Below are 20,188 nucleotides of genomic sequence, written 5' to 3'. Positions count from 1 at the left end.
AAATTTATGTCATCTGTTTACTAGAGGAATTCTCTGTTAGTACCTACATCAATATTGTCTTATATGATACAAAACACTGTAGATGTTATATGTATTACTAACTATGTAATACTATATGTATTACTAGACATCAACAATGAAAAGATAATGTGAAAAAATCATATTTATTCACAGGTATAATGATTCACACATTGATAAAGAAGCAGCAATATGATTATTTTAGGGTAGCCTAATAATCAATAAAACTGCTTCATGGTAACCTAGCATATACACTAATGAATGAATCATTATAAAATTTTTATGGTATACAGTATTACAGTCATATTCATAATACAGTATTAGAAATGTTACATTAAGATAAACCCACTTACCTGTGAAGATATGCTGATACGCAGTTTATCCAAATATGAGAGAGAGAAGTATAATGTACAATATTGTAATTCCTTGAAAACAAATTATAAAACAGCAAGAAAACTAGCACTTTCTAAATATATATTAAATATTATTCACCTTATGCCTATGTAAGAATAAGCTATTCACTCAATAAAAGCCTTGCACACAATGAATACTAAGGTGATGATGATGATGATGATGACAAAATGGTCTCATACAGATCCTGCTTAACAGTTATTAGATTTTCACATGAATACACAACAAATAAGTTTATTAATTGTATGGCATGATGATTATTTACTATCCATTTCGTGGAAGTGTATCATTTTAAAGGTCTTCATTCTCACCATCTTCACATTGAGCAGGCTAAGGAAGAGGAAGAAAAAGAGGGTGGCAGAGGTGGAGGACATGGAAGAGGAGCCAGGAGAGACAGGCACACTCTGTGTAACGTTGTGGAAATACATCAAAATTTCTGTCTGACTTTTTTGCTTTTTCATTTCTCTAAAAATGTTTCTATATGGTACACTCCTTCTTTAATTGTTTGCTTCAGTTTCAGTTCCCATATCATAGAAAGGTTCATGTCATAAAAGAAGTCAAAAGCTGCTTTGAATTCTGGCAGAATGCAAATGTCAGTTTGTTTTATGTCACTACCTCTCTGTCCTCATCATCTGGCACTAGTTCAGAAGCATTCACCTCCATCAAGTAATTTTCTGTTAATTCCTCTGATGTGGTGTCTATAGCTCTTGAATTCCTCTAACATCCACATCTTGAAACCCTTCAACCCCCACCTTTTTTGCCATATCTAAATCTATTTCATTATTTCCTTGATTGCTTCTGTTGTAAATTCCGTGAAGTCATGCATAACATCTGGACAGTTTTCTCCAGGAATTTTTCTTGGGGTTTGATGGCTTTCTTGGATTTTTCTATAACAACAATGGCATCTTCAATAATATAATCCTTCCAGACCTTTATGATGTTCTCTTAGGTTTCTCTTCATAGCATTCACAATCTTTTCCATAGAGTACCATGTGTAATAAAGCTTAAAGGTCTTTATGACCCCCTAATCTAGAGGCTGAATTAGAGACACTGTGTTCGGGGTGACAAGTTCAACCTTGGGTGTTGAACGCATAGGGTTTCTGGTGGCCAGTGAAATTGCCCAATATCACAAGAACTTTAATTTTAAATTTATTTATTTATTTTTATTTTTTTGTGTGTGTCTAGGTGAGAATTTTTATTAAAGGCATTAATTTGCTAAGTGAAACCCCATTTATTTATGGAAGAATGTCTGGGTTTTTTAAAAATTTTTATTGGATATCTCAACATAATAAAAGCCATATATGGTAAACCCACAACCAACATCATTCTCAATGGTGAAAAACTGAAAGCATTTCCTCCAAGATCAGGAACAAGACAAGGGTGCCCACTCTCACCACTATTATTCAACATAGTTTTGGAAGTTTTAGCCACAGCAATCAGAAAAGAAAAAGAAATAAAAGGAATTCAAATTGGAAAAGAAGAAGTAAAATGGTCACTGTTTACAGATAACATGATACTATACATAGTAAATCCTAAAGATGCCTCCAGAAAATTACTAGAGGTGATAAATGAATTTGGTAAAGTAGCAGGTTACAAAATTAATGCACAGAAGTCTTGCATTCCTATACACTAACAACAAAAAATCTGAAAGAGAAATTAAGGAAACATGCTCATTTACCATTGCAAAAAAAAGAATAAAATACCTAGGAATAAACCTACCAAAAGGAGCCAAAGACCTGTATGCAGAAAACTATAAGACACTGATGAAAGAAATCAAAGACAATACAAACAGATGGAAAGATATAACATGTTCTTGGATTGGAAGACTCAACATTGTTAAAATGACTATATTACTCAAAACAATCTACAGATTTAATGCAATCCCTATCAAATGACCAATGGCATTTCTCACAGTACTAGAACAAAAAAAATTTTACAATTTGTTTGGAAACACAAAAGACCCCGAATAGCAAAAGCAATCTTGAGAAAGAAAAACAGAGCTGGAAGAATCAGTCTCCCTGACTTCAGGCTACACTACAAAGCTACAGTAATCAAGACCGTATGGTACTGGTACAAAAACAGAAATATAGATAAAAGGAACAGGATAGAAAGCCCAGAGATGAACCCATGCACATATGGTCACCTTATCTTTGATAAAGGAGGCAAGCATATACAATGGAGAAAAGACAGCCTCTTCAATAACTTGTGCTGGGAAAACTGGACACCTACATGTAAAAGAATGAAATTAGAACACTTCCTAACACCATACACAAAATAAACTCAAAATGGATTAAAGACCTAAATGTAAGGCCAGACACTATGAAACTCTTAGAGGAAAACATAGGCAGAACATTTTATGACATAAATCACAGAAAGATTCTTTTTGACCCACCTCCTAGAGAAATGGAAATAAAAACAAAAATAAAAAGAAGGGACCTAATGAAACTTAAAAGCTTTTGCACAGCAAAGGAAAACATAAACAAGACAAAAAGACAACCCTCAGAATGGGAGAAAACATTTACAAATGAAGAAACTGACAAAGGATTAATCTCCAAAATATACAAGCAGCTCATGCAGCTCAATATCTAAAAAGCAAACAACCCAATCCAAAAATGGGTAGAAGACCTAAATAGACATTTCTCCAAAGTAGACATACAGATTGCCAACAAATACATGAAAAGATGCTCAACATCACTAATCATTAAAGAAATGAAAATTAAAACCACAATGATGTATCACCTCACACCAGTCAGAATGGCCATCATCACAAAACCTAGAAACAATAAATGCTGGAGAGGGTGTGGAGAAAAGGGAACCCTCTTGCACTGTTGGTGGGAATGTAAATTGATACAGCCACTATGGAGAACAGTATGAAGGTTCCTTAAAAATCTAATAATAGAACTACCATATGACCCAGCAATCCCATTACTGGGCATGTACCCTGAGAAAACCATAATTCAAAAAGAGTCATGTACCAAAATGTTCATTGCAACTCTATTTACAATAGCAAGGCAAGGAAGCAACCTAAATGTCCATTGATAGATGAATGAATACAGCAGATGTGGCACATATATACAATGGAATATTACTCAGCCATAAAATGGAATGAAATTGAGTTATTTTTAATGAGGTGGATGGACCTAGAGTCTGTCATACAGAGTGAAGTAGGTCAGAAAGAGAAAATCAAATACCATATGCTAACGCACATGTGTGGAATCTAAAAAAAAATAAAATAAAATGGTATTGATGAACTTAGTGGCAAGGCAGGAATAAAAACGCAGATGTAGAGAATGGACTTGAAGACACAACGAGGAAGGGGAAGCTGGGACGAAGTGAGAGAGTAACATTGACATATATACACTACCAAATGTAAAATGGATGGCTAGTGGGAAGCTGCTGCATAGCACAGGGGGCTCAGCTCGATGCTTTGTGACAACCTAGAAGGGTGAGATAGGGAGGGTGGGAGGGTGACACAAGAGGGAGGAGATATGTGTATATATGTATATATATAACTGATTCACTTTGTGGTACAGCAGAAACTAACACAACATTGTAATGCAGTTATACTCCAATTAAGATGTTTTAAAAAAGTTCATTGGGGTATAGTTGATTTAAAATATTGTGTTGTTTCTGCTGTACAGCAATGTAAATCAGATATATATACATATATATATATATCCACTCTCTTTTAGATTATTTTCCCATATAGGTCATTACAGAGTTTTGTGAAGTGTTCCCTGTGCTATACAGCAGGTCCTTATTGGTTATTGATTTTATATATAATAGTGTGTATATGTCAATCTCAATCTCCCAATTTATCCCTCCTCCCACTTTCCCCCCAGGTAACCATAAGTTGGTTTTCTACATCTGTGACTCTATTTCTGCTTTGTAAATAAGTTCATATGTACCATCTTTTTGATTCCACATATAAGCAGTGTCACGTGATATTTGTCTGTCTCTCTGTCTGTCTGTCTTACTTCACTCAATATGACAATCTCTAAGTCCATCCATGTTGCTGCAAATGGTATTATCTCATTCTTGCTAATGGCTGAGTAATATTCCATTGTATATATGTGCCACATCTTCTTTATCCATTCCTCTGTCGATGGACATTTAGGTTGCTTCTATGTCCTGGCTATTGTAAATAGTGCTGCTATGAATATTGGGGTGCATGTATATTTTCAAATTATGGTTTTCTCCAGATATATGCCCAGGAGAGGGATTGCAGGTTCATATAGCAGCTCTATTTTAAGTTTTTAAGGAACCTCCAAACTGTTCTCCATAATTGTTGTACCGATTTAGATTCCTACCAACAGTGTAGGAATGGGGTTCTGGGTGGCCAATGATATTGTCCAATATCAAAAGAACTTTAAAAGGCAGTGACTTACTGACAACATACTTCCTGACTTCAGGGACAAAGCATCAATAAGACCAATCCAGAAAAAGGATTCTCATTGCTGAGGCCTTTTTGCTGTACAACCAAAAGACTGGCAGCTGGTGTTTAACTTTTCCCTTCAAGTCTCAGGGGTTAACAGCTATACAGAGAAGGACAGTCCTAATCATAAACCCAACTGCATTTGCACGAAACAGTAGAGATAACCTATCCCTTCCTGCCTTACATTCTGGTGTTCATCTTCTTTATCCATTCATCTGTCAATGGACATTTAGGTTGCTTCCATGTCTTGGCTATTGTAAACAGTGCTGCTATGAACATTGGGGTGCATCTATCTTTTCAAATTAGAGTTTTCATCTTTTCCAGATATAGTCCCCAGAGTGGGATTGCTGGCTCATATGGTAACTTTATGTTTAATTTTTAAAGAAACCTTCACACTGTTTTCCATAGTGACAGCACCAATTTTCATTCCCACCAACAGTGTAGGAGGGTTCCTTTTTCTCCACACCCTCTCCAGCATTTATTATTTGTAGACTTTTTGATGATGGCCATTCTGACTGGCATGAGATGATACCTCATTGTAGTTTTGATTTGCATTTTTCTAATAACTAGTGATGTTTATCTTTTCATGTGCATGTTAGCCATCTGTATGTTTTCTTTGGAGAAACGTCTATTTAGGTCTTCTGCCCATTTTTTTGATTGGGTTGTATTTCTTTTTTATTGAGCTGTATGAGCTGTTTGTATATTTTGGATATTAAGCACTTGTTGGTTGCATCCTTTGCAAATACTTTCTCCCAGTCTGAAGGTTGTCTCTTTGTTTTGTTTATGGTTTCTTCTGCTGTGAAAAAGCTTTTAAGTCTGATTAGGTCCCATTTGTTTATTTTTGCTTTTATTTCTATTGCCCTGGGAGACTGAGCTAGATCATTTCTATAATATATGTCAGAGAATGTTTTGTCCATGTTCTCTTCTAGCAGTTTTATGGTGTCATGTCTTATATTTAAGTCTTTAAGCCATTTAGTTTATTTTCTTATATGGTGTGAGGGAGTATTCTAACTTCATTGATTTACATGTGGCTGTCTAGCTTTCCCAACACCACTTGCTGAAGAGACTGTCTTCTCCATTGTATATTCTTTCCTCCTGTGTCAAAGATTAATTGTGAGTGTGTGGGTTTATTTCTGGGCTGTCTATTCTATTTCCTTGATTTTTCTGTCTGTTTTTGTGCCAATGCCATACTGTTATAATTAGTGTAACTTTGTAGTATTGTCTGAAGTCTAGGAAGGTTTTGCCTCCAGCTTTGTTTTTTTCCTCAGGATTGCTTTGCAATTCTGGTTCTTTTGTGGTTCCATATAAATTTGAGGATTATCTGCTCTAGTTCTGTGAAAAATCTTATGGGTAATTTGATAGGGTTGGTATTAAATCTGTAGATTGCTTTGGATATTGTGGCCATCTTAACAATACTAGTTCTTCCAATACGGGATCATGGGATATCTTTCCATTTCTTTGAATCATCTTGAATTTTCTTTATCAATATTTTATAGTTCTCAGCCTATAAGTCTTTCACTTTCCTGGTTAGGTTTATTCCTAGGGTTTTTTTTTTTTTGATGTAATTTTAAAAGGGATTTTTGTACTTTCTCTTTCTGATATTCATTGTTAATGTAAAGGAATGCAACAGAATTCTGTATATTAATTTTGTATTCTGCTACTTTGCTGAATTCATTTATTAGACCTAGTAGTTTTTGTGTGGGGTTCTTAGGGTTTTCTACATATAGTATCATGTCTTCTGCATATAGTGACAATTTTACATCTTCCCTTCCAATTTGGATACTTTTTATTTCTTTTTCTTGTCTGATTGCAGTGACTAGGACTTCCAATACTATATCAAATAGAAGTGGTGAGAGTGGACATCACTGTCTTGTTCCAGATTTTAGTGGGAACTCTTTCAGCTTTTCACCATTGAGTATTAGGCTGGCTGTGGGTTTGTCACAAATAGCTTATTATGTTGAGATATGTTCCCTCTATACCCACTTTGTTAAGAGTTTTTATCATGAACAAATGTTCAACTTTATCAAATGCTTTGTCTACATCTATTGAGATAATCATGTGGTGTTTGTCTTCTCTTTTGCTGATGTGGTGTATCACATTGATTGACTCACATAAGTTGAAACATCCTTGTGACCCTGGAACGAATCCTACTTGATCACAGTGTATGATCTTTTTTATGGGTTGTTGGATTCTGTTTGCTAACATTTTGTGGATGTTTTTTGCATCTATATTCATCAAAGATATTGGTCTGTAATAATAATAATAATAATAATAATAATAATAGTAGTAGTAGTAGTAGTAGTAGTAGTAGTAGTAGTAGTAGTAGTAGTAATAATAATAATAATTCTTCTTCTTCTTCTCCTCCTCCGCCTCCTCCTCCTCCTCCTCCTTCTTCTTCTTTTTTAGTACTGTCTTTGTCTGTTTTTGGTATAAGGGTGATGGTAGCTTCATAGAATGACTTTGGGGGTGTTCTCTCCTCTTCAATCTTTTGGAAGAGTTTAAGAAAGATTGGTATAACTTCTTCTTTGTATGTTTGGTGGAATTCCCCCAGTGATGCTATCCAATCCTAGACTTTTGTTTGCTGGAAGTTTCTTTTTTATTGTAGATTCTATTTCACTTCTACTTATTGCTCTGTTCAAATTATCCATTTCTTCTTGATTCAGTTTTGGTGGGCTGTATGTTTCTAGAAACTTGTCCATTTCTTCTAGGTTGTCCAGTTTGTTGGTGTGTAATTGTTCATAGTCTTCTCTTATTATTTTTTTTTTATTTCTGTGGTATCAGTTACTATTTTTCCTCTTTCATTTCTTATTTTGTTTATTTGGGTCCTCTCTTCTTCTTGATGAGCCTGGCCAGAGGTTTCTCGATTTTGTTTATCCTTTCAAAATACTACCTCTTGCTTTTATTTACTTTTTTATTGTTTCTTTCATCTCGATTTTATTTATTTCCTCTCTGACCTTTATTATTTCCTTCCTTCTCCTGACTTTAGGTTTTGTTTGTTCTTTTTCTAATTCACTTAGGTGGTACGTGGTTGTTTATTTGAGATTTTTCTTGTTTTTTTGAGGAAGGCTTGCATTGGTATGAATTTCACTCAGAACTGCTCTTGTTGCATCCCATAGATTTTGTATGATTGTGTTGTCTCAAGGTACTTTTTAATTTACCCTTTGATTTCATCATTGACCCATTGGTCTTTTAGTAGCATGTTGTTTAGTCTCCATGTAATTATTTTTTCTTGTTTCTCTTTTTGTGTTGATTTCTGGCTTCATGCCATTGTGGTCAGAAAAGATGCTTGAAATAATTTCTATCCTCTTAGATTTGTTGAGGCTTGTTTTGTGTCATAGTATGTGGTCTATCCTAGAGAATGTTCCATGTGTGCTTGAAAAGAATGTGTATTCTGTTTTCTTGGATGTAATGTCCTGAAAATATCAAGTCTAACTGTTCAATTGTATCATTTAGGATCTCTGTTGCCTTACTGATTTTCTGTCTGGAATATCTGTTCATTGATGTGAGTGGCATGTTGAAGTCTCCTACTATTATTGTGTTCCTGTCAATTTCTTCTTTTATGTCTGTTAGTATTTGTTTTATGTATTTAGGTGCTCCTAACTGGGTGCATATATGTTAACAAGTATAATATCCTCTTCTTTTATTGACCCTTTTATCACTGTATAGTGTCCTTCTTTATCTTTCTTTATGGCCTTTCTTTTAAAGTCTCTTTTGTATGATATGAATATTATGACCCCCACTCTCTTGTCATTTCCGTTTGTATGAAATATCTTTTTCCATCTCCTTACTTTCAATCTATGTGTGTCCTTCCCCCTAGAATGGGTCTCTTGTAGGCAGCGCATAAGCTGTCTTGTAGGCTCTTGTTTTATTATCCAATCTGCCACTCTGTTTTTAACTGGATCATTTAGTTCATTTGACATTTAAGGTAATTATTGATAGATATGTATTTACTGCCATTTTAAACCTTGTTTTCCAGTTGATTTTGTATTTCTTCTTTGTTCCTTTCTCTTTTTTTTTGTTTTTCCTTTTGTAGTGTGATGGTTTTCAGTTGTGTTATGCTTGAGTTCTCTTCTTTTTATTTTTTGTGAATCTATTGTATGTTTTTGATTTGTAGTTACCCTGGTTTTCAAGTATGTTATCCCATTACTGTATCTACTTGTTTTAGACTGGTTGTCATATAAGCTCAAACACATTCTTTTTTAAAAATCTACATTTTCTTATTCTCCTCCCCCACATTTTATTATTTTGATGTCCTCTTTTACATCTTCAAGTTATTATTTTGCTGTTCATTTTAGTTATTATTGCTTTCACAAAATTTTTTTGATTCTTTTTAGCTATGTACTGACTTATTTAAGTGATTTACTTTCCTATTGTGATTTTTCTTTTCCCTATGGATTCTTGCTTCTTTTCTATTTAGAAAAGACCTTTCAATATTTATTTTAAGATATTTTTAGTACTGCGGTATTTTTTTTAGTTTTTGCTTCTCTGAGAAATTCTTTATCTCTCCTTCTATTCTAAATGATTATCTTGTTGGGTACAGTATCCTAGATTGCAGGATTTTCCCTTTCATGACTGAATATATCTTGCTACTCCCTTCTGATCTGTAACATTTCTGTAGTGAAATCAACTGATAGCCTTATGGGGGTTACCTTGTTACTAACCCTTTGTTTTTCTCTTGCTGCCTTTAGAATCCTCTCTTTATCTTTAACTTTTGCCAATTTAATTATAATATGTCTTGGGGTAGTTCTATTTGGGTTCATCTTGCCTGGGACCCTCTATGCTTCCTGTAACTGAATATCTGTTTTCTTCTTTAGGTTTGGGAATTTTTCAGCCATAATCTTCGGATACATTTTTGACCCCCTATTCTCTTTCTTCTCCCTTGGGGATCCCTATTATGTGTAGATTGGCTCACTTTATATTATTCCATAGATCTCGTCCATTGTTTTCACTTTTTTTTAATTTGTCTTTCTGTCTGCCCTTCTGACTGCGTGATTTTCATTATTCTATCGTCCAGATCACTTATTCATTCTTCTGCATTATTTAGTTTGCTATTTATTGCCTTTAGCTCAGTTTATGCCTCAGCAAATGAGTTTTCTAATTTTAATTGGCTCCTCTTCATAGTTTCTAGTTCCTTGTTACAGTGATCTGCATTTCTATTGATAGTTTTTTAATTCCTTCAATATTTTTATTACCTCCTTTTTGAACTCAGTCAGGGTCTAGTAGACTGGACAGGGTTGTTTCATTGTTTGTTCTTTCAAGGGAATTATCTTGTTCTTTTAATTAGGAGTGGTTCCTCTGCTTCTTCATTGTACTTACATTTGTCTGACTCCATTTAGGAGAAACTGTTATCTAGTGTGGTCTTGAAGGGCTTTTTTTATGTGGGAGCCTCCCTGGGTAGCCTGTGTGAGTCTAATATTTGTGGTGCAAGGGCTGCTTTTTGTATGGATAACTTCCATGTCTTTCCTCAGTGTGTGATGACAATTATTCCCTTAATAGTGGGTGTGATTGGTGTTGTGGTGATCAGAGCCTGCAGTGGATGTTGAGTGGGTCTCCTTTTTGCTCTGTGGTTGTCACAGCCCTGTCAGTGGCAGGGCCTGCTCCCCAGTTTTTGGAATGGAAGTCCCCAGATCTGGTCTAAGTTGTGGTGAGAGGTAGGCAGGACTGGAGAACTCCCACTAGTATAGAAGTCACTGATTATTCCTCCACAAGCACTGTCCACTGGGAAGTCAGCTCTGTAGCATCATCCATCACCTGTTGCACAGGCTTACAAAGTACCCTGTTGTTGGCACTTCCCTGGCCCCACCTCAGCCATGAGAATACAGGCAATCTGTTCAGATGTTCATCAGGCACTGAGCTCACAAAGCCACTGGCATAAATCCACCAAAGTCTGGCCCTGGGACCCGCCATAGTCATGCACCTGGACCTGACATGGGAGCTACAGAATCAGCCCAGACCCTGGCCCTGCCTCCACATGCACATGTCCTCAAAGCCTGCCACCACTAACCCTTGACCTGCCCCAGCCATGGAAGCCCCAGTAATCCACTTGGATGTCCTGCATGCATTGACCTTACAAAACCACTGGTGGCATAAATCCACTGAAGTTGCACAACCACCAGGGATCATCTCAGATTTCAGCTCCACCTCTGTGTGTGGGCAACCCATTGGGGCTTGTGTGCTCCTGGAGCTTGTAGAGGTGGAGCCAAGCCTGCTGTGAGTAAGCCAAGAATAAGTCTGCTATGGCAGGGCCCCATCCCTCCCTTCACACACAAGTTAACAATGGGGCTTCTGTTAGGACACAGGGTCTGCCCTGTGTGCACCCATTTTTGAGGCCCAGACCACACTCCATTCACTTTGGACTGTCTCCATGCATTCCTTTCCCTGGGTCTGTCAGCTGAAGTCCAAGTTTCAGGACCCAGCCCCAACATGCACCAGCAGGTGAGTGAATATTTCTTCTTCCACAGCTCCCTCCCAGGGGTGCAGGTCCCATCCCAATTCCTTTTTTTTCCTTTTTTCCTACCCTGTTATGTAGGATCTTTCTTGTAGCTTTGTTTGTATGAGATCTTCTGCCAGCGTTCAGTAGGTTTTCTGTGAGAATTGTTCCACATGTAGATGTATTTTTGTTGTATTTGTTCCTTTTATTCTGCCATCTTGATCTCCCCTCAAGGTTTTTCTTAATGGCTTCTGGGAAGTTGTGTACTGCCTCTTGGTCAGCAGAAGTTGCTTCTCCTGTTGTCTTGACATTTTTTTAAGCCAAACCTCTTTCGATAATTATCAAACCATTTTTTACTGGCATTAAATTCTCCAGCTTTAGATCCGTCACCTTCCTTTTGATTTAAGTTGTCATATAATGACTTTATTTTGAATCATATTAGAATCTATATGTATGTCTTTCTTATAGCAATCTTACACCCACTTAAAAGCTACATATTCAATATGAGATAAAAAGTTATTTCACAAAACATACAAAGTTTTCATGCCTACTGGCATAGCTGCAGCAATGGGGAACTTCCAGTGATGGCATCAAGCAGTGCACATTATCAGAACCAGCCAGAGTCACATGAGTTTTTCACTTTCAAGCACTTAGTTGGGATGACAAACCCAAAGGGAAGCCATGTCACCAGCAGCAAAGGTTGCTTGATGACCCAGACACATGGTATGATTGTTTTGCATGGGTGTAGAGTTGGATATTGAAGTGAAAGAGAGCATTTATTACTCTCACCCTTTTCCTGAAATTCCTGAGGTTGAATGTCTTCCACAGGTGTCAGGGGTGTTGTTCTCCCACAAAGGTCAGGACATCGGGGTGTCTCACCTCAGTAGATAAAATCTCACTTTCTCTCCAGTCATCCCATGCTTGACCCTGACCCTGAAAGGATCAGTTTGAGAGAGGACAAGGCCATCTTTAAAAAATTTACACAGATGTACTATATCCTCTGCTTTGGCCACTGGCCATTGTAAGATAGTTACTTTTAAAAGGTGTGAAATTAATAAATTATATTGAGTTATTCTCTCAAATCAGAATGTCCCATTTTTGTATATTCAAATATCCTTATGTTAATTCTGGTAGAAAGAGTGTTATGAACAGTAATATAGTTGACTCTTGAGCAATGCAAGGGTTAAGGACACTGACTCTTGTGCAGTACAAAATCTGAGTATAACTTTACAGTCAGCCTTCCACATCCAGGTTCCACACCCACTGATTCAACCAATCATGGATCATGTAGTACTATAGTATTTATTTATTTATTTATTTATTTATTTATTTATTTAAAATTTATTTATTTATTTATGGCTGTGTTGGGTCTTCGTTTCTGTGCGAGGGCCTTCTCCAGTTGCGGCAAGTGGGGGCCACTCTTCATCAAGGTGCGCGGGCCTCTCACCATCGCGGCCTCTCCTGCTGCGGAGCACAGGCTCCAGACGCGCAGGCTCAGTAATTGTGGCTCACGGGCCTAGTTGCTCCGCAGCATGTGGGATCTTCCCAGACCAGGGCTCGAACCCGTGTCCCCTGCATTGGCAGGCAGACTCTCAACCACTGCGCCACCAGGGAAGCCCCTCTAGTATTTATTAATGAAATCTATGTGCAGGTGGACTTGTGCAGTTCAAACTCATGTTGTTCAAGGGTCAACTGTAATCAATTTCCTATTTCTTTGAATTATCCATGATGTGTGTTTTCTTTAAACCTTAATTAGTTAACTGGCTTCAGAATACCCTTATTTTTCCCCAGCTAAGGGAAATTTACACTCTATTTTAGAACTAATACATTTCTTGAAGTAAATTTATCATTTCTATGTAAGTATCACTTGTAACCTTTATTTTCTATGTGCTTATCATTCTAATTAAGATTGCTATATTCTACTCAGTTATAACAATCATTGTTGTGAATACCAGTAAACTTTCTAGAGTCAAATCGTTTTGCTTAAAATTAAAAGTCATAACCTCAGTGTTAGTTTCATTGAATATTCACTTTATAATAATTAGTTAAGTTGTCCCTTTATTTATTTGCTTTTCTAAATGTATTATATTTCACAATTTAAAATTTTTCAGAACTAGTATTACTGAAAGCATAAGAAAGTATCACAATAATTATAGGTATAACCCTAAACAAAAGTTGGACAAAATATTCTTTTTTTAAATTTAAAAGCATTGAAGAGCTACAAAGGCAGAGATGGATCTTTGGACCAAAAACAAAGAGAAGAAGAAAATCTAGAAAGATAAGCCTGGCATTTGGACCACTTTCCTCCAGAGACTAAGAAGCTAAACTGGACTTAAAATAACCTGGTGAATTCGAGAAGATAAAAACTGAAATGTAGAGCCTGGCAAGGAGAGGGAGGTCCTGGCAAATCCCCAGGTTTAAGACTGGGACCCCAAAGGGCTGCACCTAAAGAGTTAGGGTAAGCTAAAATAGCCCAGCCCTTACAAGGACTGAAGCTCAATTTGAATCATTTCAATCCTTGTTGGGATTAAGGGGATCTGGTTTTGCTATTTGCCAGAAACGAATATAAATCTTGTTTGGAATGAAAATAACTACCTTAGGTATCAAATTATCTCTATAATTTTTCAAAAACAACAAATGGCATTGAATTTAAAAGATCAGGCACACAGAGACAAAAGCACATGTTTGAAACCAAAAAAAAAAAAAAAAAAAATAGACAATATAACAGATTCACAGACTATCCAGACAGTAAAATTTCAGACACAGACTAAAGTACAAACAATAACAATATATGACAATAATAACACAAAGTACAGGAAGAGTATATATCAAAGTATTATTTAGAAGGTTCTTACATTACAGAGAAATACTGTAATATTAATTTAAAATAGTTTATTAAATTAAAAACATATTGAAATAACTGGAATAACTACTGAAAATAAAAGAGGGTAAAAATTCAAAGGAGGGAAAAAACTTGATTTGGGGAAAACTACTATTGTTTTAAAAAAAAGAACCTTGAAAGTATTAATTGGAGGGTGGATGGTATGAAACACTAACAGTTCAAAAAAGAGTTTATGAACTGCATGTCTGCAATGCTAGTTACAGTAAATTAACATCTACATAGATGACATTTTAGAAAAAAAGAAAGTAGCCTCTAGTGGAGAAATTAGCTATGAGACTCTATATGAAAATTTATGTTGAATTTTAAATCTGTCTGAATTTAGGCAATAGTTCTACACATAGGCATTCAAACAAGGAAATAGTTTTATAAAGATAGACACTAATGGAGACTTTCCTGGTGGTCCAATGGTTAGGACTCTGCACTTCCAAAGCAGGGTGGTGCGGGTTCCATCCTTGGTCAGGGAATTAAGATCCCACATGCCACGTGGTACAGCCAAAAAAAAAAGATAGATACTAATGACAGCATTTTCATAATAAAAGTAATTAAATACTCAAAAATGAGAATTTGTTACCTAAATTATAATATATGCAATCAAGTAAATATGATGCAGCAAAATAATTATATTATAGAAGTATATCTGACTGAGAGAGATGGTCATCATTTAGTTTACAGTGACAAAATGGTTACAATATTATATTATATATATATGTATTGTAATAAGTGATTATCTCTGATTCATAGATTTATGGACAGTGTGTATTTTTTTCTCTTTTGAATCCACATTTTCTATTCCTTCTACAATGAACACACAGTATTTAAATCAAAATTTAAAAAAATAAAACAATAGTTAGCTCGGATTGGGTTATGCTGCAGGATTCAAGATGAATTATGCTTTTTGTTTCTAGGATTCATAAAGTTAAGCAATATTTAAAAATAACCTTTAAAGGTAATGTAAAAAACAAAAAATAATTTGTATTAAATATTCAGTGACGCAAAAGCAATGCTCATTAGCATTACATTGTTAAGACTTGAATTAGAGATGAAATTGTATTTAATGAATACGACTTTTCTCTCTATCCATACATTTTTGGTATTATAAAAGAAATAGAAATAAATGCATGGTGTAGAGGGAAGTGATATAAAAAGGAATATAGAATACTTAAATTCTTATAGGAAAATAAACGTATTTCTGTTCAGAGTTCATAAATGCTATTAGTTAAACTGTATAAAGGAATTGGAATCGCCATTTTCTCAATGTGCACTTGAACTCAATATTTTATAAACATTGCCTTATTTAATTCTTATAACAACTTTACAGGTGGATATTTTTCTTCCTACTTTATACAAGAGGAGAATGAATGTCAGAGAGGTTAATTAACCTGAGAAATGTCACATAGACTGTGAATGGCAAAACCAACAAGCAGACCTGTATCTATCTGATTCCAAGTCTTCTGATCATTTCGCTATGCTTCCACATGTAACTGATTTTCTCCTTGGAACGCTGTTACAATTGGATTTTACATTCCTGAACAAGAGATATCACTTTTATATAAATAATCCAAAGCATCACGAATTAACTATAAATTAAATATCAGTATATTGTACCAAAAAATATCTGTTATTTATATGGAACCCATTGTTAATTTGAATATAGTTGTCTTTAAATTATATACGACCCCAGGTCACATCTTTTCTTAATATATTCAAATTTATGGTATTATATCCCACTATACAAAGTCTTTATTTTTGCTCTACTCAAAGGCTACACTAACAAAATGTAACATTGGAAATTAAGAACATAAGAAACGTTGCAGAATTCAGGGTTTTATTTCTATGCCTCTGTCAAAATTATTTTTTACATAAAATAACACCTCAGACAAAAATATGACAATAGGAAATAACTTTTTTCCTCCTGCATTTCCTCTGAAACAACAAAAATGTTTGGTTTGGTTACAACATAATCTAGGAAATATAGATCTTATTTTATATTCAGAAAATAAAATGACATAGATATATCTTGTGTTACTTGTTATATACATATAATTAAAATCACCTACCAAACATCTCCTAAATTAAATGTAAGGCCTCTGATCAGTAGGAGATAAAATCCAGTAAATAAACTAGTAAATAAACATGTTGTATGTGGTCGTAGCATTTGTAGAACCTCAACTTCAGCCTTGGCAGGTAGGATTTTGTCCCAGAGCTACAGCAGCAACACAGGAAGTAGGACATACTCGTGCCCTGGATACAATCAAAAAGTGTTTCTTTTTGTGTTCCTGTGTTTCTCACAGCATGATCTGGTCACCACCTACACCACTATCACCTGCATTTTGGCAAAGTTCATATTAAGGAACCATACTCCAGAACTGTCACACATACAAGCCCTTGAAAGCTGAAAGCTAAAGAATCCTGGCCTTGATTTACCTCCGTGTTTGTTTCAAAAGCACCTGGTATTTGACAGAGATGTTTTGCTGCTGTGCTTTAAGAGATATGCAGTAATCAACTGCCCCGAACTGGCTCTGACTTGACTACAGGAACACACCTGCACAGATGAGACCTGGAGGTGTCCAAAAGTTACCTTTGCTACATTACGATGCTAAGATCTCCACCCAAAGTGGTGGTGATGGGAGGGACTTCTACTCTGCTAGACAATTCGTGCACTGTGCAAAGAAGCATGGAAGACGACTGCACATGCCCCATCTGCCCCCAGATACCCCTGGAAATCTCCACCCCTTTCCTAGAGCTCTGAATGACATGTCTACTTCCTAACCCTTAAAATTCCATTACTCGCCTCCTTTCAGGGAGAAGATGTGTTTAGAGCACAAGCTCTCCCTTCTCCATTCCTTAGTCAATGAATAAAGTTTCTGTTCTGCTATACTGAACCTGGTTTCATTTGATTGGCTTTTGTGACTCAGGGCAAAGGATCCATTGAGGGGTCATCTCCCATTGGGGATAAGTAATAGAACTCATAGAATCTCTGAAGCCTATAAAGCTGCAAATTTCAAAAGCTAAAAACTCCTCAGGTTATCCTCAGGTCTCTAAAAGGTAATAGTATGGCTCTGAGAATACCATTCTTTCTGAAGAAGCCAAGGAGAATGTTCTGTCCATGAATGCAATAAACGATGATCAAAACTCCCAAGGAAACTTATATTTAAATGTTTTGGACTTTGAAGAAACTATATCAAATACTTAAATTCATTTTTTATTTAGCAAACAAACAAAAAAAACTTTCTTGGGACATAAAATATTTCTTATCTCAAGAAAAGTAACAAAAAAGGCCAAGATACAGCAAATAAATCCTTATTCTAGTGTTTCTTTCCTAAATCAACTAATAACTACTCTCCTGAGATGTGCTAAGAGCCAATGTTCTTTCTGACAAACCAAATGTAAAATGAGTATGCACATTTCACAGTGATACAAGGTGGAATAATGAATTCCTGTTAACACTTGCTTCTCAATTTCTGTATTTTTAAATTCTCTCATAACCTGTATTTGCCTGATTGCCACTGTATGTTTCATGCACTCTCATAGGTTAGTGCTTCTAGGTCCTCAAACTGTGGTAAGTCTGCGGATGCCACTCATGTTAAGGCATCTGTACCTTTCATTGTGTTTGATGACATAGAATTTGTCATTAAACTTTCAAAATAGTTCCCCAGGGTAATTCCCTTCATGGGAATTATTCCCTTCATGGGAATTATTCCCTTCATGGTTTTGATGGTTTCTTGACTGAGCAAGAACATTTCAAGTTTCTATGGGTGAGGTGTGTACAAGAGCCTCTCTTTAACTGACACCAAATTTCTGAGTGTGATATTAGTGGAACAAAGTTCCATTTTCTTTTCTACTAGATCAAGGGTCAGCAAAGTATAGCCTATACGCCAAATCTGGCCAGCCACCTGTCTTTGTAAATAAAGTTTCATTAGAACACAGCCACAATTATTCACTACCTATTGTGAATTTCTGCTTTCACAGGATAATGGTAGAGTTGAGTAGTTGTGACAGCATAAAATATTCACTATCTGGCCCTTTACATGTGTTCTTTGATGTATGTCAAAGGCTTATTATTTCCTCCAATCTGAAATCTCACCACTTTCACAAGAGTGGGCAATCCCCAACTGATACTGAGAAGATGGCCAAGTGCCTGTTAAACTCACCAAGATCATCAAAAATCTCCTTTAAAACATTTACTGCCCCTACACAGGGTTAATGGATTCAAATATTTTCTCATAGTGGCTTTGATGACTGAGTCCCATAGATGGCTAAATACATTCTCTGAGCTCCAAATGTTCATCTATGCAAGTCCAGAGGCCAAATGCAGAGAGTAGTCCAGCCTGGAGCTCAGATAACCCCTCCAGGTAACCCCTCCATTTATCACTGACATGGGCACGCCACACCAGGAGCCAACCCCACTGCAAGGCTCATCATCCACCCAGCCTGAGGGTGTAAAGATGCTGGTATAGATATTTATGTTTTACTGCCTTCTTTTTCCCCATTTAAAATTTTCCTATAGCAAGCACAGCTATTCAAGTCTTCACTCTGTATTAGTTAGTTTTCATTAGGTTATTCTGCAGTAACAAAGAACTCCTAAATCTTAGCACTTACTAAAACAAAGATTAACTTCTTGCTTATGTTACAAAACAGCTAGGGATTGTCTCAGAGTCTGCTCCAAATGTCTTCTTTATTCCAGAATCTAGGCTGAAGGAGCAGTGTTTTTCTGATCCATGCCATCCTAGGGACAGAGGGAAAAGAGAGAGATGGCAGAGCTATGTGATAGCTCTTAACTTCTACTGAGACATCCCATATGTTTCTCCCATTCCCATTCCACTGACCAAAACTAGTCACATGCTCAAGCATGAAATACTTGGAATGGGGAAGGATATTCTTCCCATATAGAAGGTCTACTTCAAGTTCCATGACAATGCACAGGGAGGACACAGAAAATTTAAGAATAATACAATTTATGATATATTCTTGGTTTAAAAGTAGAATGTCTCTGATTTCTTAAACTGTCATCTCATCAGAACCAGGGACTTAATTTGCACTCTAACACCTTTAAATGCATGAATCCAATCTGGATATCTACCTGTCTTGCCTGGTAGCCAAACTGATCTTGAAACCACAACTTAAAATTTTTTCTGTCTCAATTTCAGGTGCTATAAGCCCCTATTTAAAATTATAATCCTAAGTGGAACATCATGTTTTGCTTTTATTATTTTCAAAGATTTTTATGGACTGGATAAATGGTACAAGTTATGATGATAAAGTTAAAATCGTATTCCCATACTCACATCCACCTACCCACTCCCGGGGGAAAAGGTAAATTAAGCAGAATTCTTTGTATCACTGATGACTTTTAAGCTAATGGCTCTTGCTCAAATCATTCTGGGAACTTCTTTTAAGCCATTTTATTAGATGCAGGTGAAAAATCAACCTCACACTGTATAGACATGGGGCATATAACTTTAGAGAACTACATTTTCTTCTTTATTCCCTTTTTCCTCTTTTTGGCTTATTCATTCAAAAAAATGTATTAGACAACCTCTATTTGCCTATCACTGGATAATCTCTTCTCCTCTGCTCTTTCAGGCTTCCTAAGCGTTAATATGCTGGCCTGGGCTAAGAGGCACCAGAGAGAGAGGACTTCTGGGTAGCCTGGGTTGGGCTGCTGGGGGAAAATATGTCAGTGAGCAGGCTGGCTGAGACTAGTTCCTTTTAACGTTGGTTGTTTTCTAACTGCATGCTGATACAAGTCACAGAAATCATCTGATGTCGTTATATTGCAGTGAAGTCTTCTAGGTACCACAAATATGAACCTATGATTGCAGACTGTATCAACTGGATGATAAGATGTACATTACAAGGTTGTTATGTGCTTTAGGAGGATTCATTATGAGAACTTTATAGTTTTTTAATCTATTTACTTTTTAAATTGGTAATGTATGCACACAGCAGAAAAATCAAAAGACACCAGAGAGGTTTTAAGACTGAGTCTTCA

General features: G+C 36.0%; 2 long non-coding RNA genes across 2 annotated transcripts in view; one reads left to right on the top strand and one right to left on the bottom strand.

Annotated features, from left to right (window-relative positions):
- The window catches only part of LOC309647170, a 473,470-nt gene extending 462,710 nt beyond the window's left edge, over window positions 1-10,760 (bottom strand). The window contains exon 1 of the long non-coding RNA XR_014255850.1: window positions 7,846-10,760. This is a non-coding gene — a long non-coding RNA (uncharacterized lncRNA). The remainder of the gene's footprint in view (window positions 1-7,845) is intronic.
- Window positions 10,753-17,857, top strand: LOC309647172. The gene is made up of 2 exons (XR_014255852.1): window positions 10,753-11,299; window positions 16,488-17,857. It is a non-coding gene; the product is annotated as an uncharacterized lncRNA (long non-coding RNA).
- Window positions 17,858-20,188: the final 2,331 nt, after the last annotated feature.

This window comes from Balaenoptera physalus, assembly GCF_965194825.1.
Source record: "Balaenoptera physalus genome assembly, chromosome: 17".
Taxonomy (NCBI): domain Eukaryota; kingdom Metazoa; phylum Chordata; class Mammalia; order Artiodactyla; family Balaenopteridae; genus Balaenoptera; species Balaenoptera physalus.
Note: the sequence above shows the minus strand (reverse complement) of the source record. Positions and strands in the feature narration are given on the sequence as shown.